This window comes from Schistocerca piceifrons, chromosome 6 (genome assembly GCF_021461385.2).
Source record: "Schistocerca piceifrons isolate TAMUIC-IGC-003096 chromosome 6, iqSchPice1.1, whole genome shotgun sequence".
Classification (NCBI taxonomy): Eukaryota; Metazoa; Arthropoda; class Insecta; order Orthoptera; family Acrididae; genus Schistocerca; species Schistocerca piceifrons.
In genome coordinates, this window is record NC_060143.1 from 241,522,983 (window position 1) to 241,549,906 (window position 26,924).

The 26,924-nt window shown below is 40.6% G+C and overlaps 1 non-coding gene and 1 pseudogene across 1 annotated transcript; both read right to left on the minus strand.

The window, feature by feature from the left end:
• LOC124803251 lies at nucleotides 1–24,278 on the minus strand (annotated as a pseudogene).
• On the minus strand, nucleotides 1,163–1,268 carry LOC124803836. Its single transcript, XR_007017310.1, has one exon. It is a non-coding gene; the product is annotated as a U6 spliceosomal RNA (small nuclear RNA).
• Nucleotides 24,279–26,924: the final 2,646 nt, after the last annotated feature.

The window sequence follows — 26,924 nt, forward strand, 5'->3', positions numbered from 1 at the left end:
TCAAATTTTTATTTCTCCATCATCACTTGCAGATGCTAATAAACCAGAAAACGTAGGATTCCATGAAACACTGTTGACATCTTGTGAGTGCGCTCCATAGCATGTGTGCAATAAAGAGAATGTCGGAGCATTTCTATCAGAACCAGGAGATTCTTTAAAAATTCTGATATTGTCGTCACCACAAGCTGTTACAATGAGGTCTGTCGTCCCACACCATTCAATATCATAAATTGTACGATAACTTGACAATGTGCACACGCATTTCCACACAGCATCCGTTCCTGGTGTCACAATTCCCTCAGAATTACCTGGGAGGTATTCATTCCAAATTTTTACCGTTAGATCAGCACTACATGTTGCAAGTCGTGAGCCTGTGTGATTAAAAGCCAAACCCTAAACAGTTGACTCATGAGAACTCAAAGTAGCTGCACAAATCCAATCATTGTCATCGGGGTCTTCCCTAAAAATTTTCACAGTGTTATCGTAACTGGCGGAAGCCAATATATCAAGATGTGGATGCCACAACACTTTCTTAACATCTTCCGTATGTGCATTCAAGACAGCTGCACCGCGCGACTGCTATGGTCGCAGGTTCGAATCCTGCCTCGGGCATGGATGTGTGTAATGTCCTTAGGTTAGTTAGGTTTAAGTAGTTTAAGTCCTAGGGGACTGATGACCACAGCAGTTAAGTCCCATAGTGCTCAGAGCCATTTGAACCATTTTTGACAGCTGCACAGTCATACTCATCATCTTCTGCAACTTCCCACACCCAAACGCTTTTACCTCTGCTGCATGTTGCAAGTAGCTGTCCCGATTTTGACGAGGAAACACTTTTTATTTCGTTTTCATGACCTTCTAACGTTGCATTACATTCAAACTCTCCTGATTTTTTTATCCCAAATAGCCACAGTAGCGTCGAAACTTGCTGACGCTAGGTAGTTTCCGCAAGGAGACCGTGCTACTTGACGGATAGTCCTTTGATGACCGTCAGTTAAAATTACTTTAGTAACCCATTTTTCGCCTCCTCTACCCCAGATTAGAATTGTTTTATCTTCCCCACAACTTGTCAGAAATGATCCTTGGGGATGCTAGCAGTGAATGTATTTGAACTCGCGACGTTTGTCTACAGTGCACACACTTACCGTTGCACTGCCAGCTGAAGAAAGATGTGGAACGCTTCACGATTTTGCGTGTCATCCTTGCGCAGGGGCCATGCTAATGTTTTCTGCATCGTTCAATTTTAGTATATGTACCGCCGAAGCGAGTACGGCGCGTTAGACAGAAATACTAACCGTTACACCACCGTAGGACATTATTGAACGAACTAACTAAGTTGAGTGCCCTGCCCAGCATAAATTTCATTTTTCTCTTACGTATTGTCACTACTGCAAGGGCTCTCCGATATTGGCAAGCACCGCAGCATAGGACGTAATGGGACGTCCTTGTACCATTTGGTGATCTAATACACCTTATAATTAAATGTTTCCCTGAGTCATTTAAGTCCCTTTTTATTATCTACAACAAACTACAGGGACGGTGTTCTTGCTGGAAATGGAGGAGAAAAGGTCCTATGAACATGTGTCCGGAAATGACTCGTTGCCATGGTAGATGGTGCTGCCGAATGAAATTTCCTCTGCCCATGTTCAGCGTGCTCCTCGTGTGTTGCAGGTTGTGAGTTGAAGCAGCGTACTGTAAGCAGCACAATGGTTCGGCATTCATGTCGAGAACAAGCCCAGATGGTGTTTGTGTACTGCGAAGCTGATAAAAGCGGTCAAGAGGCAGTACGACTATACCAAAACAAGTACCCTCACAGACACCAACCAAATCACAAAACATTTCAAGCTCCTTTTTTGGGCGTTTGTGTGATCATCGACCCTTTCGCACAGGCAAATATGCCGGGAGGTGGCAGACTGTGCGTACAGCACGTTTAGAGGACTGGGCTCTGCAGGATATTGAGACGAACCCTAGTACAAGTTCCAGGCAAGTGGCCGGCCGACGTCACTATCTCTACCACGTGCAACGAATGCAAGGATTATTAGCAGTGGATATCCCTCCACAGGACGGTTGTTGTCGATGGTTTTTGCGCCTGACTATCACAATTATTAGATTACTGTCATCAGTGCTCTTTACTGACCAAGCAGCCCTGACCAGAACTACCATTTACAGTCTGTGTAATTTTCATCTGTGGGCTACCACCTTTGAGCAATGGTCGAGGCGTCTCATCAGCATTGGTCCAGCATCAGCGATTCTTGGTGGCCACATAGTTGAACCGGTTATTATTCGAGAACGTCTCGACGGAAGAACGCACCTGCACTTCCTGTGGAATACCCTGCCTGCACTGCTTGACAACGTGCCTTTGGCAGTACGACATGCTATGTGGTTTATATATGACGGAGCACCACCTCACTTCCTCATTACAATTCATCGACACCACAATAACATCATCCCCGGACGTTGGATACAACGCAGAAAAACGGTGTGTATGCTGAAACAGTTCCTAATGTGCGGACTCTTCAACAGTGTACTCACGACTCCTGTAACTATTCAGGGAGAGGCCGGAACGAGCGAAAGAGTGTGGAAACCCATAATGCGACGTGTGAACGCATGCATTGCTTCCCATGGACGCCACTTTCAACGTCTGTCGTAACGGGGATACGATGAAGCTCTGTACTGTGTTCTGGGACAATTTGCTGTCGTTGCACGCACGCCATCCATTTCTGGACACATTTTTCCAAGGACCTTCTTTCCTCATTTCCAGTTAGAAATCCGTCCCTGCAGTTTGTCAGTTATATTAATGTTCAGCCTGTAAACACTTTAATACAAAAAAAGAATTAACTAAATGTAATGGAAATCATCAGATTTGATGTATAACTTATGTACAAACAAACAAATGATTACAATTTCATAGTAAATTGGGTGATTTATTCGAGAGTAAGACCTTCAAAAGTGGAGCAAATCAATAACGCGTTGGTTCACCTCTATTCCTATGCAAGCAGTTACTTGTGTTGGCATTGACTGATAGACTTGTTGGATGCCCTACTGAAGACATCGTGCCAAATTTTGTCCAATTGGCGGTTTAGATCGTAAAAATCCGGAGCTGGTTGGACGGTCCCGCCCATAGTGTTGCAAATATTCTCAGTTCAGGAGAGATCTTTTGTACTTGCTGTCCAGGATGGTGTTTTCCAAGTACGAAGACAAGCAGTAGAAACTCTCGCCGTGAGCGGACGGCCATTATCTTGCTTAAATGTAAGCAAAGGGTGGTTTTCCATAAAGGCCACAAAATGGAAGTTACAATATCGTCGTCGTACACTGTGCTGGAAGGTAGAGCGAATAACAATTAAAGAGGTCCCAATGTGAGATGAAGTGGCACGCCAAACAGTCACTCCTGATTGTCGGGTCAAATGGTGGGTGAGAATCAGGTTGGTATCCCACTGCTGTCCACAGCATCTCCTGGTTATTGGGACCCATTATCTGACTGAATGGAGTACAATTGTCTTCGGTGATGAGTCCGACTACGTACTGATCCCTGATTACCAAAGAAGAAGTGCAGTCTATGATCGAGAGGACATTACCGCTCCATTTTTTGGTAAGGCGGTTCAATGGATATTCAATGTCGGCAGACCACGGACGGAGCGTACAGCCAGCCACTTTCGCAGTAGCCGTGCTGTTTCTCCTTGAGAACCTACCTGAAGCAAATACAGGAGCATCCGGCTCTTAACTTAGTATTCACCACATGTTGAGTGACCACATGCCTTTACTCTTCGTCCTGAGTACAGGCCTTGGGACCATCTGATTCGGCAGTTCTGCTTGAGTTTATATGCTAGATTGTGCAAAGGACAGGAAAAGACCCATAATTTCTTGACAGTGCTCTGTTTACAGACGTGACAGAATTTAGTCGTTATAACTCATATGTACAACCTGATGAAAACACGCGTACATTAATTTATATGTGACCATGAGAGGTAATTAGCAGTGAACATGTAGACCAGTACCCTGGGCGACTACTTGCTGCCAATTGCACCAGTTTTGATGTTAAGTTTGCCGCTGTTGTGATTTCTGCTACTACTCATTACTTTCGTCTTTCTTCATGCTACTTCCAGTCCGCATTCTGTACTTATTAATTTTATTCATTTCATGCAGCAGACCCTGTAATTCCTTTTTATTGCCTTAAGCAAGATCAAATGAATGTAACTTGTAGTAGTTGTGCAAAGAAGAGCTGGTTTTCACAGGATAGATTTGCATGGAGAGCTGTTTTAAACCAGTCTCAAAACTGAAGATCACAACAATAACAGTGAGTTAAAATGTTTGTCTTTAAGGTGTGTAGGCTATTGACTGCGCCAAATGTATGAGCTGTATCATTTATCTGTACAGAATGTTGGTAAACTAATTTTTTCTTTTTTAAAAAATAAAGAAGATAGTAAAATATCCAGCATATGAACAGTAAATGGCTTATTCAGTGCTGCTGATCATAGTTCCACTTGAATACTTAGGTGGTTACTGCAAAATGAACAAAAATTGTTCTGAAATGTCAATGATGCAAAGGTATACAATATTGTTAGTAGTGGACCAAAACCAATTGTGGTGCAATTTGTTACTGTGGGTTGCTTACATCAGGGGCAGGTATGCACTCAAGGGCTATTGTTCCCAGTAAAAGGATCCTTCCATTTGATTAACAGGTCCTTAACCTGTGGTTCCCCACCTCCTCATCACCAACCCACCCGCTCCTCCTCGATGCTACAGGATCACTATCAGGTCTGAGTTGTTGGAATAGCCCCTCTCACTCTTCTCAATTTGATTGACTACTTAATTAAATTGATCAATTAATTAATCTCTCCCCTCTGGTAAGCAATCCTCAACTCCCACCCCCTCCCAGAAGTTAACAGGAAAAAGACTCAGTTGATTGGTCATTTGGAGGGAATTCGATTGCAGTTTATGGAATACTGTTCAAACAATTTAGACAATGTATAGCATATTGTTTAGTATGTATGTATAGCATATTAGTTTAGCAGTCTATCAAAGGCACGCATGAGACGGCGGCATCCCTTTCTACATGACACCTGAGAAATACCTTCCGAAATATGTGTTCACCTAGGCACCGTTGCTGGCGCCATATATCTCTACCTGTGAATACTGATGTAACAGGTCGCACTATAGATATCTGTTCCAATGCTTCCCAGAATAGCACAGACTGCATTGTTCCTAGCGATCCTAACAGGACATGCGAGCTGCATCTAGATGTGCACACACTTACCTCCCAAGCATGGCTGACACATCGCTTCGAAATATTCTCAATGTTATACTGACATCACATGGCTATGTAAATAACAGCGGAGTCCCCCTCTTAATGCACTATAGAAATCTGATGCAATGCTTCCCAGAATAATACAGGGTGCATTCTCCCTAGCGTACCTAACGAGACAGCCCCTCCATTACTTATCAGTCCCATCTCAGAATTCGAAAAGTGTCACAGAAATTTTTAACAGTCTCTTGTGTAGGAGTTTTCGTTATGTCCCAGCTTGTCTACATGGAAATTCCTGTCCTAACAGGACCTGCTTACGAAAATAGATTCGAATAACACCAAATGCATTCTTCCTGATGATCCAAATGTGGCACCCCCCGTCCATCATGTGTTAAGTCATGCTTTCAATGGATATCTCTGAAATGCAAACATTCTCCCCGCTATATAGAGGCTACTGCAAGCCAGCACAAAGGATGTCTTGTGAATAAATGGAGCATTTTGATTAGCTCTTACTGAATTTACCCGCCAAATTACTGATGCTACCAATGTGGAAGCACTGTCTGCCTTTTTCTTTCTGCACACGAGACTTTTAGCGGTAAAACTATTTTGTACAGATCGCCATATTGCACTGACGGATAACCCTGAAAAGTGGCCTACAGATCGTCAAATACATCCCACATAATTACTGTGTTGCAGTGCAATGTAGAGGGAGGAAACTGCTGGCGTAAATGTGGCCCATGACTGCAGCCACAGAACTGCATGTCAGTCAGAGAGACCCCTTACCCATGGAGGATCTGAGTAGTAGGAGTTTGAGTGCTGTCACTAATCCCACCTCAAACACTCGTCATATTGAATCATCTCAAATTTCCACAGAGTATACATGCAACACGCGCGGTCTTGAAGGCTACTGAGTGGAAACTGGCAATTATTTCACTGTTTACCTGTCCGGGGAGAGCCACAAGCCAAATCATCATAAGTTGAAGGCTTTCTTGGACTCTCTGAACTGGTGTACAAAGAATGGCACGCTTGCTTGCTGCTACACTTTCTACAGCCATCTCCAGACTCACAAGAATATTGGAAACCAGACATATATTTATCAGTGTAACTACAATTAAATATTAGGATTGCTGCCATGGACTGACAAGGAGCAACATACGGAATATGTCTCCTCTTTACGACCATGTTTCTGGTACGAATCTCAGTATCTACACTGCTCATAATTTTTCATGTAATTTTTTTTTTCATTCCCCTTACAGCTATCGATGTGCTGAAACTATAAATCCCTCACGATAGGACACGCAGTAGCGACCACCAGACACTCGTACATATATTACGAAGATGTTGTACAAAGGCTGGGTCGGTTCCCCTCCGCACAAAGGCGTCACTGCTTCTGGCCCCGACCTATTTGCTTGCTTGCTTGCTTTCTACACACACCTCCACACACTGGGATTACAACAACATATGTATTTTTACATGGTTTGCCGGAATATTATACCATTTACGCGAAACTTCTCTATATCAAGCACATAGCAGTATGCTACCGATCGCACGCACAACATAATTCTGAAGATATGGACTGGAAATTATTTCTCTACAAACCTGAAGCTTTAACTAGGCGGAGTAGCTGTATGCCATTGAGTAATTATAAACTTACGCTGCCTTCTAAGGCCTTTACATCAAAACTCAAAAAAAAAAAAAAAAAAAAAATAGAGGAAACCGTTATTTCCACTCGCGAATAGCGATGTTGGTGATATAACAGATTCCATACCATCCATATAATTTACAGAGTCAAGTAAGATGTATCTCATGTCTTGAGAACCAACAAACGTGTCTTCCATCTGTCTTTTCTCCTGCTAGATGCACTCAACACCCACTAGAATCGATGTTCTCTCAACCACATAAAGATGGGAAATGTGAAGAAGCAGTGAACTACACAATTTATATGGGAGGGAATAATGGTACAGTGCAAACACATGTCAATATTGAATGTTCTCAGATTTCCACACGATCACGAAAGCTGTCCAACATATACTAAGTAATAGTTCGCTATTCAGCCGTCTAGAGGACGACATTGTCAAGTCAGCTACATTCCTGCATTCGAACAAGCCTTTCCATTCAGACGGCTCTTGCCGTTAATGGGAAATGTGAATCATTCAAGCCAAAGGCCACCACCGGCCAGCCGCGCACTCATAAACAGAATCGTCCTAGGAAATCGGTCACATATATGATTGCTATACTTACAATTAAATGTTACGATTGTGGTCTCAGTTGGATGACATTCGACTATGAGCCAAGGATAGGAAATTAACCCTGCTGATAGCTGTGGCTCTGGAAACAGAAATATTTGTACCACTCTTATGACTTAACATACTCTACCCTTTTCTGTCACAGTATTCCATGTCAAATCGATTCCTACCTTACGACTCGACATAGTCATTTCCTTTGCACATGTCGGAACACAAACACATGCTTTATAAGCCTGAAGCTCAAGGCGAACCTATCACCCATCCCTTACTACTAAGTATAATACTTCGTCAATAACTGATTGCTGGCGATATGGCATAATACTGACCGAAAATCAACGATGCCTCATAAGTTTTTCTGCGAGTGGTCCCACTTTGTCATCAAAAGAGAGGTGTAATCGTATTACAAACCGCCACATGTTAAAAAAGCCGATCTCAACAACTACTGTGAGTTACTGTCAGAAATGGTCCAGGTTCTACAGATGCACACATGTATCCATGTGAAAAGTTATACTGGCTTTATAAATCAAGGTACAGCATGACCTTTGAATGAAGTGGTTTTTCCAGACAAATACCGTGACACTGACTGTAGATGGTGATCGCCGGAGTGTATAGTATCAGTTCAACAGCGTGGTTAGCCGTCGCTGATGGTACAACCTCGTGATAAAATTACCGAATTTTGAAAGTGATTCGGCTACAGAACTCCCTCACGCCGCCGCGGCTCGGTATTTATCCAGTATTTGTAACGCATTCCGTCTCGATGCAACGTCAGAGGTTTATTGATATATCAACTGGGTTATAGGCGATGGTTGATTAAGAAGGATCACAAACAGTGGATGGTGTGCTGATTGATGTCATAAGAAATGTACACTAGCTTCTCAGATCTCTAGTGTAACGCTATCCGCTAGAAATGCTGTCTGGGATTTGGAATCAAGTCACTCCAGTCAGCCACATACCTGTATTGGATCCTACGGAGAAGTCCTTTAATGATTACAACCACTAGTAAATCATATTTCTGGTACTCTCATATCTCTAAACGAGTCACCTTTCTCAAACCTATCTGCTATAGTAAAATTTCAACATCGTTTTAAGTAGTCCCTCTGCATCTTGCAACTGCTGCAATTTCTGCAGCTGTATGCATGTTATCATTCCAATTTAAGTCGGAACTGAGTAGAAATCGGAGAAAGCTGTATCTATCACCTTCTGCATCCCATGTAGAAACAGGCTAAGCTGAGTTAGTGTTGTAGGACTGTGTTTTGACCATTAGATGGTAACGGGAAGATACTGTCATAGCTCAGCCAACTATGCACGATGTGTAAGGTCTGCCAAATGAAGCAAGCTCCTGCGACACGAAGTAGTATAAAGGACAGTGCGGGAACTGGGAGACGAAGGAAGATTTTACTACTGCATTGTGGTGTGTGTCACTTACAACTACTGCTGTCTGAAGCGATCCACATTCCTCATGGCCCATTCATGTCTATCACCCCAACTGGCTATCTCCGTTATAACGTACCATCCAACAGAGAAAACTTATGAACTATAATAGCTCCACTAAACTTCATTCGATAGAGAAGTTGATATAAGATTTTTATCGCATCCCTCTCTACCCATATATCGAAAATAAATATCATCTGCTTGCCAGCATAGAGCACATGTGGCGATACTATTAAATATAAAGCTGTTGATCCATTGCATTGGACCAGTGTAAAGGTGCCTCGCTTGTACTGTAAGAAAACGCTGTATCCCACAAATTGTACTATAAGTCAAAGAGACTCTCCTTGTGAACCCTGTGTAATTTGTCTGAAACATTGTTTATCCTGCTGTAAAACGCTTTGTGCACTGTCATACATTTAGTTTTTTCTGCCATGACTTCAAGGTCTGTGTCAGGTTCTAAACTGACATAAACGCTTTCTGATCCATTGTTTCTCACAGAAAACTAGATGTCACACGGTATAAGTCATGTTGTCACTGCTGCTACCATAACACTACAGACCCACTGGATGATTTTAAATAAAAGATTGACGACCACTGCATTTAAACTCATCTGTCATAGTGACTGAATAGCTGATCGCTCTGTGTTCCATTTCAACTGATTCCTCATATTGCAGTCATGTACGCGATCACTGTTTTAGTGCTAGTCATCCCCAGAATGTGTTGCCTCTCCACCATAACTCTTTCTTCAGCTCAAACAATCGATGTCAGTCAGTCATTATGTGGTAACCAACAGCTTACCAGTGGACAGATGGGATGAAAAAGACACCATCGATGTACTGAAGTAATAAACATCACAGTTGATAGTGTGAACAATTACGACAGCATCTTTCCCAATTCCTGTATCATAGCTAAACCGTCCCTTCTCTAGTTTGGTAGTATCACTGCGAAAGTAGATACATGACTGTGCAGTATGTCCATTCATTGTTAACTCCCGAACACATACATCATCAAAGTATACCACACAGCTCTACATATTTCTGGCACCTCGAGCATAGTGCTTAATTTACGTTCTATCTCTATGTGGATGGGAGTCACAGAGGATTCTCGCAGTATTAGGATAAAATTAGAGACTGAAAGACCCCCTCGCACTGTCTTTGACCAACTCACCCAGCAGCACCATTACCTATCAAATCTGCAGCCGACCAGAAGTACAGCACTCCATTCCACATCTCTTGAATGAATGGAACTTGCCGACTCCTCGCCCATCCAAGTGCACAAGATTTCTCCAGATGTGCCCATTTCGAGGAGGTTAGTACTCGTTATCAGTGTCTAGTAACAGATTTGAAAGTGATGTGATGTAACAGCAAACGGTTAAGGAGAACAAGAAACCGCTGATTTTTATGCATGATGGAGCTCCAACAGATGGAGAATGATGCATTTAACATAAATCAACTACGATAACAATTTTAAAATATTGTTCTAGTGTCTGGGATCAGTAATAGGAGGGTATTGGTAAGAGAGAGCATAAACACATACACTCATAAGGCTACACGGCTCTGCACTTAAAACTGGCTGTAATGTTAGACCACTTGAGTTTCAGACCTATCAGTCATATGGAATGCAGCGCTATCAATATTCCAATGTGAAAAATATATTTCCAGCGCATGACATTCATCTTTCTTGCAGGTTTCTCTACAATAACTATGGTAACAAACTGTGAAATGAGAAAGAACTACTTCCTTAAAACAGTGCCTCTGTGTAATACATGCACAATATAGCTTTCAGAAATTATACTATGCCCACATCAGTCCTATATAAAATGATCGTTAGTAATGCAAAATACCTGTTACAAGGAAACAGACAAACGCATAGCAGCAGTGTGTGACATGTGAAACAACAAGTCATGTTACCACTAACTCTGTACACAGCACATCTGTCAAGCAGATGAATACATGGGGACTGCAGTGTCTCACAAGCACCTATCGCTAACTCAGTCATAAAACTGAAGTATCGATTTTACACCCAAGATACGACAGGAGAATGGAGTACATCGCATAACACTTCGTTTGTTTAGAGGAATGTGTCACAGTTCACCACACTTGAGATGGATCTCCTCTGATGCCGAGATGTTTACTGTTAACGACCGCAAGCAGACACTGCTCTAGGAGCCACACAGAAAACTTGGTTATATAAAGTCTAACACAGGCTATTTCACACAACTGATGCATCCTGACAGAACATCAGTAAAAAATGAATACAAGACCTGCAGCAGCTTCTCCCTCTCTCTAGAATGCATCATCAGTTTCTCATGACCACTCCATCCACTCCACATCATCCTTTAATGAAGTAAGTTTAGAGACAGATGGCTCTCTGTCTTCCCGACAAGTGTCAAATACAGTAGTCAACCCACAAGTATCACTGTTACCTCAATAGACATATAGTAGAATGCTGCCTTGACAGAAATAAAGTGACTGTTTCCCTTTCTTCCATGTCGACATTTCTTCAGATTCTTATTACTGTGAGATATGTATTCCCATGTACAAACTGTTCTGCGCCAACCAGAACATATGCTATACTTCCTCAATTTCCCCACATTTCGGTGTATATTCACTAAATTTATACATATTTTGGCAATTCTATTGATTTGTTTATGTCAATTCTACCCATGCAATTTTCAAATAACCTCTCGTTCCGTTTTCTACAATTTCTTGTAAATGTAGTACAGCTGCCAACACCTAGCGCAAACGCACTGTTCATGAGGCATAGTATAGCACTGCATTTCCAGTCGCCTCCACCCCAAATATTCCACATTTGCAGAGCATCTGCTCCGTTTTCTGTATGTCTGTGTGTGTGCATGTGTGATGCACGTCTCCCAGGACCAGGTCCTTCCACTGGTGGCCCAACTTCAAACACGAATTCCATAAATTGTTCAAAAAAACAATATTCCATTCACAGAATCGATTTACAGACAAATTCCTTTACTAAATAAATACACTCTATTCCACATACTGCCATAAATAACTAAACAGTATTCTATACATTGTCAACTGAGACTTCTTACCGCCAATTTCTGAGAGAGGGGTGGGAGGGAAGGGGGTTGACCAGAGGGGGAGAGGCTAATTAATTGATCAATTGAATTAAGTAGTCAATCAAATTCTTAAGTGTGAGAGTGGCTATTCCAATAACACAGACCTCAATGTGCGCCTGTAGCAGCGAGAGAGAGGGGGTGGATTGGCGGTTTCCTGAGGAGGGAGGGGTGTGGGAGGGGATGGTGAACAGGTCAATCTAAAGGAAGGGTCCTTTTAGCTGAACAATAGGTTAAGTACCTTTCAATCAAAGGAGAACAACAGGTTAAGTACCCATCAAACAAAGGAGAGCAGGAGGTTAAGTACCCATCAAACAAAGCAGAACAATAAGTTTGCCTCTAGGTGCATACATGTCCCTGATGTAGTCACCCTGCAATAACAAACTGCACCACAAACCGCTTTGGCCCACTACAATTGTTTCTTGTACAGTTGTCTCCAAAGGGTGCTACAGAACTTACTAGGTGTTTATTGTGTATTTTTATTTTTTATTCATATACCATATATATATATAGTGAACTCTGAAATTCTGTACTGTTTCTGCGAATTAAACTCTTAAGGTAATTTCTAGTAATTCAGCCAAAGTCGACACTCAGCCAGTCACCCAGATACAGCAACCGCCAGCCACCATAGCCATGGCCCTTGTACACCTTGGAACCAGAGCCCAATTGACGCCACTGAGCTCTACCCCACGCTCTATGGTACGTCCGAACAGGAACTGGACCAATCGTGGTCTTAAGGCACAATATTAGGCTGGAGTAAGAGCAAATACTTACTGATGTAATGGGGTTCTTCGAAAACGATAATGACAAAACATACAGTCCACAAAATACAGGACGGTAACACTTAAAGGAGAAAATGAGATTTTCCAAGCAAAGGAATGATATCTAGGAAAAACGTCCGTTCCAGCTGTGTATGGTCTACGCTGGGGATTGTGGGTGTCATGTAATAAGAGAATAGTTGCAAAATAATCTGATTGGCTAGACAAAGAACATGATCAGCCCCATCTGATCATAGTAACGCCCAGAGAAACTACTTTGCAGAATGGCAGGAGAGGGATTGTCCTAGTGTATGGGACATGGCGTCAAGAGGTGTAGTGAAATAAGTGAGTACTCTCTTGCGAATTTTTGAAAATCTTTTGATAGCTTTGGTAATGCAGATATTAGTTGGAAAGTGTCTCTATCATCTCTTTGACCCATTTTGTGACGTGGTTCCAGTAACGAGTATTTCAGTCTGTCACAAAACTGACCACAGTGGAAGATATCTTCTGCAAGCAAATAACTGAGGAACTGGTAACTTTATAATCCTAGGAAATTCCATCATTAATACTCGTCTCAAAATCGCTAGATATTATTTCATTGTATAAAAGGGGAATTAGCAACGTTAGATATGAGGCGTGTAGCATCAAAACTGGCCAAGTCACTGAGCGCATTTGTATCTATGAAAAACCTCTACAGACAAAACAATAATGGTCACAAACATTTTTCTTTCATAGTTACGTCGTTAATGGTTCTACAGTTTTATGAAATCGGATTCATAACTATCCCGTTTTTTTGTTAAATTAAGTTTTGACTAGGCCATTTTTGTTCCAGTTTTAATATAATTTTACGATTTGTTGTAGAACATGATCCCTTATAAATCACAAAATCTTGTGAAAAAAGCAATTAAATGGAAAAAAGTGACTGTGTAATTACCTTTCTTTACAGCAATAGGGAAATAATTCAACATTAATAGAATAATAACCTGTCAAGAAGAACATCAGAATACTGAGGAGAACAGAAAATAGGATTCCTCTCACAAAAACTTTGTATTTTGCTTAGATCTTGAAGACAATACAAAGCGAATTATCTTCAAGCAGTCAAGAATGTTAATAGAATCGTTATTATGAGAGACACTATTCACACATACTGTTTAAAAATGTTGTTTTCAGTTTGCTCTCATTAGGATTACAATATCAGAAATTTCATGTAAACCACTGATGCAGACTTCAGGGATTGTGTTGGAACCCTCATCACCAGTGCAAGCTGTTTTACTGGTCACAATGTTATCGTTTTATGTGACTGCAATGACGGAAGATCTTATCACTTAGGATCAAACTGTTTCTGCAGGAGGTTTTTTCTGTGTCTAAAATGATAGACACAGAAAGAATAATGCCTTTCATTACTGTGTAAGGTACAATATATAAGTTACACTACACAATATGGACAAAATATTAGCACACAGGAAATAGGACTTCTTTCGTATCAGTTACGGTAAAAAGCGCCCAGATTCGTAAATTGGTGCAAAAACTTTGTGTCAAAATCGTCCAAATGAAATAACATTAAATCAAAGAATGTACATTATAAGGAAGTATCTTGCCTACTAGGATGATCACATTGTTGTGGAATCTAGCAACAAAAGTTTCCTGACAAAAACACTGCGACAGGAGATAGTTGCTCGTTCGTTGTCATGGCCAGTTATTAATTCACTTCCTGCGTGACTTCACTCATTCTGTTGCACGACCAAGAATTCAATGCACTGTTTCATGAAGCTGATTTCGTTGCACATTCCTTTCTCACGTGATAGAGATGTACTTCTGCTTCACATTGATAACTTCAATTCATTTTCGTTCATTTAGTGACTTTCTGATACTAGACGCGTCATGTACTGTGAGAACTCACAAATACAGAGGGTGTTGTAAAATATAGGTCCTCTTTCCCGATGTTAAGAAATGGATAGAGCTTAATGTTCTTAGCTTGTAAGTTGATACGGTATTCATCCCACAGGTAGTTCCAGTCAGTGGGAGTAGAGTGTCGGACGTTAACTGCGTTTGCTGTTAACACAATGACTGCCGACCAGTCTAATCGGAATGCATCTGAATCGTTTGCAAGTGCCGCCCACACAGTTCTGAGTAGGAGCTCTTAAAGTGCTCCAGTGTGATGTCAACGATTGGGACGGTAATTTTTCGTGCTACACTGTAGGCAGATACTGGTTACATTTTACATTTAATTTGGACAGAAGATATGGGTCATACAGTCAGACCAACATGAGTAAATAAAACGTGGCTGTTAATAAAGGAGAGATGTGTACTAAGTGAAGCATAATATAGTCAGAAACTGAAGTATTGAGGTAATTTTGAAATAGCTCCTACTGCAGTGATTTTCCTGACAAATATGACTTGTAAAAAGATTCTCCGCAGAGTTTTTTGGACACAGCTGTTACTGGACAGTTTTCATGAAATTATCTAGCTACGAATAAGCTACTAATTTTAAATCACTTTTTAAACTCCAGGTAAAAGTTATTTTCGACACACATCAAGGTAGTCAACCTGTAAAGGGAGATAAGCTGGGTTTCAGCATTCCGCCACACAATCATCGTCATGCCACAGGTACTTCACAATGACGTATGAGGTGGTACCGGCGTTTCTCTTTGATCATTGTCGGGGGCTCATTCCGGTTACCTGTCAGCGAACGTGCAAAGAGATGAATATTTAAGACCCGCGTTGAAGGCGCCAGATGAATCACGTCATGTTGTGTGGAGAGCTTGTATTACCTAACATCTTCCGCAAGAAGAGAAGTTCATCTCGTACCGTTTTCTTTCTATTACTTTTGCCGTTCTGTCGGTGTGATTTGAGAGGTTGGAGAAGACGTTATGAAACAGCTTTCTGTCCCTACGTAATTCCAATATTTTATTATTCATATTTTGTATCTTCCTTACAGTGTCTTGAAAGGAAGATACAAGATGAACATAAACAAAAGCAAAACGAGGATAATGGAATGTAGTCGAATTAAGTCGGGTGATGCTGAGGGAATTAGATTAGGAAATGAGACACTTAAAGTAGTAAAGGAGTTTTGCTATTTAGGGAGCAAAATAACTGATGATGGTCGAAGTAGAGAGGATAGAAAATGAAGACTGGCAATGGCAAGGAAAGCGTTTCTGAAGAAGAGAAATTTGTTAACATCGAGTATAGATTTAAGTGTCAGGAAGTCATTTCTGAAAGTATTTGTATGGAGTGTAGCCATGTATGGAAGTGAAACATGTACGATAAATAGTTTGGACAAGAAGAGAATAGAAGCTTTCGAAATGTGGTGCTACAGAAGAATGCTGAAGATTAGATGGGTAGATCACATAACTAATAAGGAAGTATTGAATAGGATTGGGGAGAAGAGACGTTTGTGGCACAACTTGACCAGAAGAAGGGATCGGTTGATAGGACACGTTCTGAGGCATCAAGGGATCACCAATTTAGTATTGGAGGGCAGCGTGGAGGGTAAAAATCGTAGAGGGAGTAAGGATGTAGGTTGCAGTAGGTACTGGGAGGTGAAGAAGCTTGCACAGGATAGAGTAGCATGGAGAGCTGCATCAAACCAGTCTCAGGACTGGAGACCACAACAACAACAACAACAACATTTTGTATTGACAACGATCTTCCAATTACAGGCTTTTGAAATTACTATTGCCTCTCAAAATGTACGTTGCCAATACTGTTCATATAACATAAGTTCCATGCTCTGTGGCGTATTAGGTCGTGATTTTTTCTTGACTCTGAACTGTGTACTTAAGCTGTATCAGTCTAGATATGTGAACAAATAAAAGTAAAATTATGTAAAATTGCAATAAAAACGATCTACTCAACGCCCCTTATTTACAAAGAAATAAGATCTACAGACGGTAAGACGAGTATCAATGACCGAAATTTGTTGTAGGATTATAAAGATAATAGTTCTCTACTCATTCCTGTGAACAATGTATTCATTGAAAAAGTATACATCGAACATATCGGAAAAGAGTAGTATCAGTAAACCAACTCTAGCGCACCTTGTCAAAAAGTTTTGTTTACGATTATGACGCCACATGCCATACCATCTTATCAACGAATTCATTATCATGACAAGGATCCTTTCCATTGTCTTAAGCATCACGTGACACGCCCTGCACTCTTTCAATGATGTCGTCATGCCGCTCCCCCTCCACCTTCCCACCCTCCCCCTCCAGCTAATCAGCAGCAGTCGTTAAAATGAACCAGATGATCACAGTACAGTATGGTAGAGGACAGTAAACTGAAACAGACAACATACTATAACGATCAGATCACAAATATTCAAATGAATTGAGTAAATTGGTCTCATGTTCGAAAATTCATAGTACTCTAGACTCTCGCTGATCCGGCCTCAGTAGTCCGGTCTCTTAATAATTCGATGCACATCCAAAAACAGGTACTCAACGAATTATCGTGCGCAACAATTCCTTAGTCAAACAATGCTTTATGTACTGTATTTGAAACTGTAGCTTTCCTTACAGTTCGGAATCATGTCTTCTAAAAGGAAACACGTTACCCTAGACCTCAAGCAGAAAACGATATTTTATATAAGTTAGAGTGAGGTTCTTCGCAGAAAGCCATTGCTGCCGAGTTCAATGTTGGACCAGCAACTATTTATGAACCAAAAAGAAAGAAGATGTTATTCGATAGTACTCACCACAAATGGATAGTGAGTTGGGGAAACGAAAGTTTATGCGAAAGAGTGAGATTTAAGAACTGGACGTAGCTGTTTATAGATGTTTCGCACAACAACGCAGTAAAGGAATTCCTTTTAGTGGCCCGATTATAAAGGAAAAAGCACCTGCATTTAACAAACAAGTTGGCGGTAGTAAATTGTTTGCAGTGAGCGAATGTTGGCTATCAAACGGGAAAAAACGACATGGCATTCGCCAGCTGACGGTCACCTGCGAAAGTCACTCAGCTAACGATAAGGATGCTGATGAGTTTGTAAGCAAGAAACGGAAGGTAACAGAGGAAGAGGATTTAACTGCTGTTGCCTTGTATAATGCTTACTAAACAGGAGTCTTTTACAAGATGCTTCCTTCAAAACCATTAGCTGCCAAGAACAAGAAGAAAGCTTATGGTTACAGGCAACAGAAACAGCGCTTAACATCAATGGCGTGTTGCATTGCACATGGGAGTCATAAACTACCACCTATGGTGATTGAACAATCCCAGCGTCCACGTTGTTTTCACCACACTGACATAAATACTCTACCAGTGCAGTATTGCGCTCAGAAGAAAGCGAGGATGGACAGACAAATATTCTCTCGGTGGTTGCATGAAACGTTTGTACCAGCAGTAAGAAAAGAGTTAAAGAAGAAAAAGCTTCCACTGAAGGTATCCCTATAATTGAAATGCTCCCAGACCTCCTTTAGATGTTTCTCTAAAGTCCGATAGTATACATTCTCTCTTTCTCCCACACAATTTGACAGCCCTAATTCAGCCCATGGACCAGAGAATTTTGGAATCAATTAAACGACTTTATCGACATTAAATTCTCGTCTCCTTGCTGAACGAAAGTGAAAATGACTCTATCGAGTCTATGCTGAAGGCATGGAGAGGAATTAGCATGCGTGATATAGTTTTCCAAGCAGCCGAAGCGTAGGATAAAGTGGAGAGCTGGAGAAAATTGTGGCCATCTATTGATGCCGAGTTGGATCTAGTAGTGAGTGACAGCGATGAGTCAGTCATTTCGGGATTATCAATTACTTTGACACGTTCCACAACCTTGCAGAAGGAGAAGAAACTGATGATGAAGATGTTACTAAGTGACTGAATGATGAAAACTGAGATTTGGACCAAACTTTAACAGACGAAGAAATAATCAAAAGGGTGCAAGAAAGTAATGATGAAAGTGATGAAGAAGGGGACACAGGAGGAGAGAGCATGAAGATTTCTCATACTGCTGGTGCTGGAGTGCATTATGCAACAACCAGATACATACAGTACCGATTTAATGCCTGTAATTCGGTTGCGTGATAAAGCATGCCACCGTTGCATATCATCATTGTGACCGTTGAAAATTAGGAACATGTTTCATAGTGAGTGATACGACTATATAATTATGCACAGTATATTGTACAACCAATGACTATGTTTGAAATTAATAAAGTATATCCTCTGTGTTTCAAAAATTATATCCTTGGGTTTAATAAAGTACAGTACACTATATCTCCTCTGTTTTCAAAGTAAATAAAAAAGAAAATAAATGAATAAAATAAATTTCAGGCACTCAATAATCCGACACTTCCGCTAATCCGGCACCCATATGTGCCAGGAATGGCCGGATTAAGGGGACTCCAGTGTATTACCGAAAAGAAACTGTGTAGCGTCTGCTAGAAGTGCACGAAAATTGCACCATATACAAAGATATTTCCCATTGAACTGAATAAAATGGTGTCATGTACAAAGGTATTTGTCGATAGTCTTCATTTTCATCTATTATGTTTACACACAAAAAATGGCTCTAAGCACTGTGGGACTCCCTTAGACTTAGAACTGCTTAAACCTAACTAACCAAGGACATCACACACATCCATGCCCGAGGCAGGATTCGAACCTGCGGCCGTAGTGGCAGCGCGGTTCTGGACTGAAGCACCTAGAACCGATCGGCCACCGCGGCCGGTTGTACACACACACATATACACACACTCACACTCACACACACACACACACACCCACACACACACACACACATACACCTGGAAAACATATTATGCATAATGTAGTTGGAATGCTGAACAGAGAGGGAAAGAGAGAGAGAGAGAGGGAAAGGGAGGAAGAGAGAGGGGGGTAGAGAGTAGGAGGGAGGGAAAGAGAGGGAGGGAGATAGAGTTCGTTACATAAGTTGCTTGATGTTTCTTAATATATCCAGATGTCTGTTAACAGGTGGTGATTGACAACTATTTTAACATTATTTCAAATTAAAACTCTCTCTCTCTCTCTCCCTCTCTCTTCCTGTAACGATTACTTGAAAGAAGCACCAACAAAATAACATATTTCTGATGGAAAATAACCAACCAAAATACTCTAAAACTGAATTTATTGCTGTTTTAAATTTCCAATAATATATAACTTACTAGTTACATTTAACGTTTTTTTTACATTGTATTTATCTATTTTTTTACATTTTCACAAACACACTAAAATCACATTTAACTTCGTCTTCCAAGAAAACTCGTAAATAAACTGTTGAAACACAACGCAATTAACTTTGTCTTGAAACGTAAATCGCTTGTCACAATATGGAAACGTATAAATATACTATAAATTCCTGTTCCTCTTCCACACTTTTCAGAGTATCATGTATTGTAAACACTAAATCGTTATAACTTGTGTAAGTACGTGACACATCTCCAGTAGCTATTCAAGTTGTAACATATGTCTGCCTCCATCAAATAAAACTTATACTGGACTGCACTTCACAGGTGATCGCATTTCCCAACACACTGTAGCTTTAGGTGAGTTAACATGATCAGCTAAAGCTTCTTCTTGTACAGGAGGAAAATCACGGGTCTTTCCTAACCTCAGGTCCAAACCATTTCCACTATTTAATCTGATTTACAATTTGCTGAAAGATATTTTAAAATTTTCAGCAGCCTTTCTAATGTAAAAATCGTCACCAACAGCTTATTTCCATTTTACAAAACTTCTCACTCCATTTGTCTTTATTATTCCTTACATATTTTCTAAAGATGAAAGATAAAAAATATACGAAAATGGATAACGTTGTTCCATTAACAGTTAGTTTACCGGGTGACTGTCATTATCCATCAATCCTTAGTGGCTAGCTTCACTAACAGTGGGTGATTTTATTCAACAAATAATAAACAACTGTGCAATACAAAGTAGGGCTTATCCTAATGCCCTTTAATCATTAGTATATAGTAGTATAGTGAAGAAGCTACTAGTTGAAATCTCTGTATTCTACAAGACCCATTATCAAACCAAATGCCAGATTCTTTTCCCAGTGTACAGGATCGGCTCATCTGCCTTCGAATGGAGTATTTACCAGAATTTTATACTCAGTGAGCGTCGGTTTGTTACAGTTTAACTATTACATGGAAGGCTATTTTTTAACATTTTTCTGCAATGTGGAGGGAAACATATTACCTTTTTGCTATAACATAGGGCAACTTCATACATTTTAGTCAGTGTGGAGGATAAAAAGTAACCATACTGTTGAAAGATGGACGAACTTCTTATACTTTTGCCTTAACATAGAGGGCAAGTCGTTATCGTTTCTCTGTAGCAGGGGGCAATTAATTACAATCTGCTGTAACATGGAGGGAACTTGTTAGAGTTTTGATGTACCATATGGTAATTTATTACGGATTTCGTTTAATGTGGACAGAGATTTGTTGACCTGAAGTATCGACACATTCCTATGTAATCTGGAACTGATCACTGCATGTCAAAGGAGGATGAGCTTTCGAGTAAAATATTTGGGGAGAAGTATTTTTTTGTCACAGCAGAGTGGCTACCTTGTAGAGCTCATTGACTTCGAACATGGACTAGTTGTTGGCTGTCACCTGAGTAATAAATTCATCATAGACATTTCAACCCTGCTAATGCTCCCCAAGTCAGCTGTTGGTGATGTAGAAACCACTTCAAATAAAAGAGGACGGTAAAGACCCATGTACTAATGGACAGGACCGTCAGCCACTTTGGAGGTGGAGGACTCACATGAAATCAGCAGGAGGAATCATTACTAAGTTCCAAAGTTAATTGCGAATGTATGGTTCCGGTTAGCCTGGACAGTTTTGGTATGGATAATGCGAGTCTAGGAAGATGCTTAATGATTACCAAGTTCTCTATTTTGGATAAGGAGGATATAGATGGATTGTGTACTGTCCATAGCCACAAACATACCGTCAGTGACTCTACATTACAAAACAAAGTGGGTCCTCTGCTGTGCAGTGACCAGTGAACTATGAAACCACTACTGTCACAACTTACGCACAGTGTCTATTAGCCATGATCCTCGTTACCCAGTACCACATACAGACTGAGAATACTGTTTAGGTTTATAGGAAACTATTCCGCGTACCGAAACAATTGCTGGCACTCATTGTAGATTTCATCGACCGACGGCTGTTAGAAGGCATCATACAACACAGGGATCGTACCTGGGGGCAACCTCGTCCTGTAAAAATTGAAGTACGGCATCACGAAGTATCGCTATTTCTGCTGCTGTAGATACTTGAATTCTAGAAACATAACCGACACCAACCTGATGCTTAATATCTTCGAGACGCTTAATTAGTTAGGGAGACTCAAATACTACTCCGTAAAAGATTTGTGGGGCGGTTACCACCTAATGGAGCTAATGCAGGAGGACAAAACTAAAACAGCTTTTATGATCTGTTGGGAGCATTTGCAATGTCACAGGATGCTGTTTGGGCCTAAAAATGCAGCAGCCACATTCGAAAGAATGGTAGATTGAGTTTTCGTGCCATAAAGCCTAGGAAATGCATTGCAACAAACGGTGTATTTCTATCGCTGCTCGTTTAGTTTTTATTGCCGTTTCAAATATACCGGTCATTTTTGGAACACTCTGTAGATGGTAAAGAGAGTCCTGTGGTGTACGAATCTCAACAGATGAACTGAGCAGTATGCTATTACTGTTCCACAGAGAAGGAAAATTTGACAGTGATCTCTCGAGTTACTTTTCATGTTACCTGTTTGGGCAGACACTGAAAGCTGCAACAGGATCATGCTTAACTGAAATGGCTATTGGGGTTGAATGATACCTCTAGCAGATTGACAAGGTGGGCTCTTAAGCTGAGTGAGCCATTCATAAACCTGGGAGGAAACACACATACATGGATACTTACAGTAGCTAGATCTCAATACTGCAAGCACTTACGAAAAGTGTGAGTGACATGCAGAGAGGACAGGGAGATGACGCAGACTGTCAGGAATTTAGGTCGCAGCTGCAGTTCACAACGTCCGAGGGCTTTCCATGCAGGTTAACAAAATGAAGACAGTTCATAGTGATTCCAAGGCCGATGAGGAAAGAAGTATTGCAACAGGCACAAGACATTGTGTTGTCAGATCATGGTGGTTGGAGCGCGATGGGCAGAAAGGTGGCTGACAAATTTTGGTGGTGGATGAGCAAAGTGATGTGGATCTGTGTATACGAAACTGTGAACGATGTGCACAACGGGACGGTCCGAGCCATAAAAAAATTCTTCTTCAGAGGCTGGCGCATGCATCAAATCAGTTTCAAATAATAGGGTCCATTTAACAGTATATTTATAAAATTACTGATGTTTTTGGTGGTTCATATCTATGACAGCAAGTCCTGACCAGCAGGCTGCTACAGCTGCTTTACCTATAGTGAATAACTGGAACCACAATTTACTCTCTGACCACTGAACGAAGCTCTTCTCTGATTTGATATAACAGCTCTGCCGTATACGTTGCGTTCGCAAGTTATGGACAAGTCCTTTCATCCACATGTAAATGGGCAAACAGAAGATGATCATACAACAGTCTCTAAGATGATAAGTCATTATGTTAGCGGTCAACATACAGATCGTGAGAAAAGAAGGCTTTCCACGCCTAGCTTCCCTGATCATATTGTTGTCGCACTCTGTCACAGGAGCGATCTGACAGACTGGTATATTTCAATCGCCATAAAAATTGCGTTCAGCAATTTCAGTGAAACAACTCAGTTTTATATGCAAAAGGTTGCATTAACACCACACAAAAATATATATTGAAATAAACTTTAAAGCTTTTATAAAACAACGCATTAAAGGCAGAAACTACACATAGAGCGTAAAATTCCATATTTATGTTAATGCTGTAAAAATTCGAATACCATGGACTTTAAATTTTGCTTTTGTTGTGTTTTTATTGTTTATTGCACATGTAGCAATAAATCTGCAAGAAAAGTACCATAAAACATTCAATAAGTAAAAATTTCACTGATATTAGGCTTTTAGTTTTCTTATGAGAAATTTTCTTTGCAACTGCTGTGAATTTTTGTAGAGCATTAAAGCAGATTGGTTTTTTGCAACAATGGCAAGCATAGACCGCCTTCCTCTTCATTTTTTGGATCACAGGTGGGGCACATTTTGCGTTTTTCCCATTATTTTATAACGAATTCTGCTCTTGGTTCCTCTACACTAAGAAAACGGGGAACACGCGCACGACGTTCAGGAAATATACAAGAGGTTGTTGACTCGCCTTTCCATTTGTGGTGTCACCTATCAGATAGCAAGATTCTTAAAAAAATCAAAGTGGCTGACTTCAGTGTTGTCTCTGTTAGAGTTGTGAAAGACAAAGGCATTCACTCTACTTACGTCCAACATGGGAAAAACAATGTTATTGGCTATCGATGTGTTGCGTACGTTGCTCTGTTGAATACTTGGCAGACTTCTCGTCTAGATCATGAACACCACCTTCAGTTCGATTATAGTGTGAATGTCATACTTCTTTACCTGCATCACAATGCTTCCATTAATCATGGTGCTTAGACAAAATTAAAATTTCGACCCCACCATTTTTTGGCACAAATGGAACTAGACTTTGACCATGCGCGACTGCATAAATTGTAGTACTAACCTGCTTGCATCTCACATTAAGAATTATTTTGGTATTTCTCTTTTTCTTCCACCGTTCTCACTCAAACTAGCCCTCCTAATCTGAGACACGTTGCTAACTCGACTGAGCTGAACCAGTTGTCTTCTGCAATACTGCGGTTAGTCTGTTCAGTTCATTTAGGTAGTCTAATCATAGCCTACTTTGGTTTTTGGAGCTTTATTTCCAATGAACTTAGAATTTGCCCATCTCAATCCCTTTCTGTATAAATATATACATTAAACAGATAACCAGTGCGAGCGTCAGTAAAGCACATGTCTTTTAAGTCATTCTTGGATATTTTGTATGCGATGTGCATTTTGAATCTCCGTTTACCTCCAAATGATAACAGCGTTTCATCGATACCCGCAGATTCTCCATTACTGTATAACATTTGACTGTTGTCTAAAAACTTTGTAAAAATTTCTGACACACGATTGCTTGGCTTCAAAAGCGGTTGGAGAGACATCGAAAATGAAACATAGCAGAAGTACGCCAAACCGGTTTTTGGGTATAACTTATCTCAACAAATCATTTCCAGCACCATGGTGGTATAACATGATATTCAATATTCTCTGCTGGATATAAAAACATTTAAAATACTAAACCGAAAAATTCGTTTAGTTTATATATATCAGCCTCTTACCAAACATGCTTTCATTTGTCTTAGATTAGTATATTTAACTATGATACTCAGAATATCGTCAGTCAGAAGAAAATTCCAAATAGTAAGAGGATTTAGATTATTACCTACTTGAGCAGACTGTCGCACTGTTGGCAAGAGAATTATGTTATGCTGTAGAACATGAGATCCCTTGAGGAGAGGCTTAGACGAGAGGCGATACTCGTTTCGACCAAATATATTTCTAGCAAAACCTGTACCTATGAATTCAGTTTTCACACTTCTGTCTTCATCACGTTGGTGACCTGTTTCATTCAAGAAAATCGTAATGGCAAAACAAATTCGTCTTCACTGTCACACTGTTCTGATTCTGAATTGCGTTAACTTTCAATTTGGTTGTCACTATATAATCAAACATCGCTTCCTAAATAGTTCTCGAAGCAATATTCGAATTCAGAGCCTGTGACACTAACAGTAGACGAAGATATGTTTACTAAATCCATAACGCGAAGTCCCAGGAGTGGTCTCAAAGACCGCTAGCACGAAAGATACGGTAATAGTATCAGTCCACATTTCGTTGAAGTGGCTGCCGACAACTGAAAGCACGGCAGCTTGGGGAAAAAACGACTAGATAACGTTGTAATGTCCCATCTCACCACTACACATTAGCTAGAGAATAATATTAAACGCTAGCGCTCTGTGAGACTACACATTGGACGCTAAGACGTGAGGAAGGAAAATGTCATGTGTTAGAACTAAGTTAGGTTCCACTATCGAGTCAGCAAAGGAGTTTGTGAAAATGGTAGGTGAAGTTTGGCGAAGAGTCAGACGAGCAAATACGTAAGCTCTGGAGAGACAATAATGTATAGAATAGTGTATAAGTCAACTTCCACATTTCAGAGGTGGTCAATGGGTGTTGGTTACCATTCCAATGGTCCATATCAACGCACTTAAATGACATCCTCAGCCAGTGTTAAGATCGAGTTAACAACTAAAACTAACGTTGCACATATCAATAGAGTAAAACTGTTCGATGGTGCAGTCGATGTCTCACCACAAATTACAGTTCTAGTGCCACAGCAGAGCGTAAAAGCAAGGAGAGCTAAGAGGAATGAGCCAGCCAAGGCTTGTGCTGCGCACGAGGCATCGTATGCACTGAGAATGCGAAATTAGTAGTACTCAATTAACACTTTACTGCAGTCTATTTTCCATACTGTATTAATTTTTCTTCCCGTTCTTGCATACTATTACATTTACACTTTGTGTTAGGGGTTAGCATGTCATTCATGAAAGTCATTCACTCATTCGTGTAGGATGTAGCAGTCTTTTTGTAGACGGGAGAATGTTGATGGAAGTTTTCTCTCTCTCTCTCTCTCTCTCTCTCTCTCTCTCTCTCTCTCAGGTGGCATAACGACATAGACACTTCAAAGAATAGTTGTATTCCTAAGGCGACTGCCCATCATCAATGGGGGTGTAGGAGCTGCAGTCCTGAACCAGCCATCGAATCACGGAGTGTTGTTTTCCAAGCAACCGGATATGCTGTTGACAGACCACCAGTGGACACAAGAAAGTGTTGGTGATGCACGAGGGGATGCATATGCTCTTACGACATTAGAGGAATTGCGAGAATGTAGAAAAGGATGTGCGAAGTTCAGTTATTAAGAGAGTTATTAATAGGAGAACTTTATGTTGTACAGTGCCCAGGGGAAGTGCTGGAACTTCAACCAGATTTTCAAAAAGTCAGTACACATCAAATTTACTCAGTATTTAAGTGACAGATCATAACCGCGAACTGTTACGAAGATATGAAACCAAGTGTCATGGAAAGGATGGAATTTCAGAGCAGTCGTATTTCAAGCAATGGTACGACTTGTGATAGGGCTGGTGCTAACTATTCATCACACACATCTGT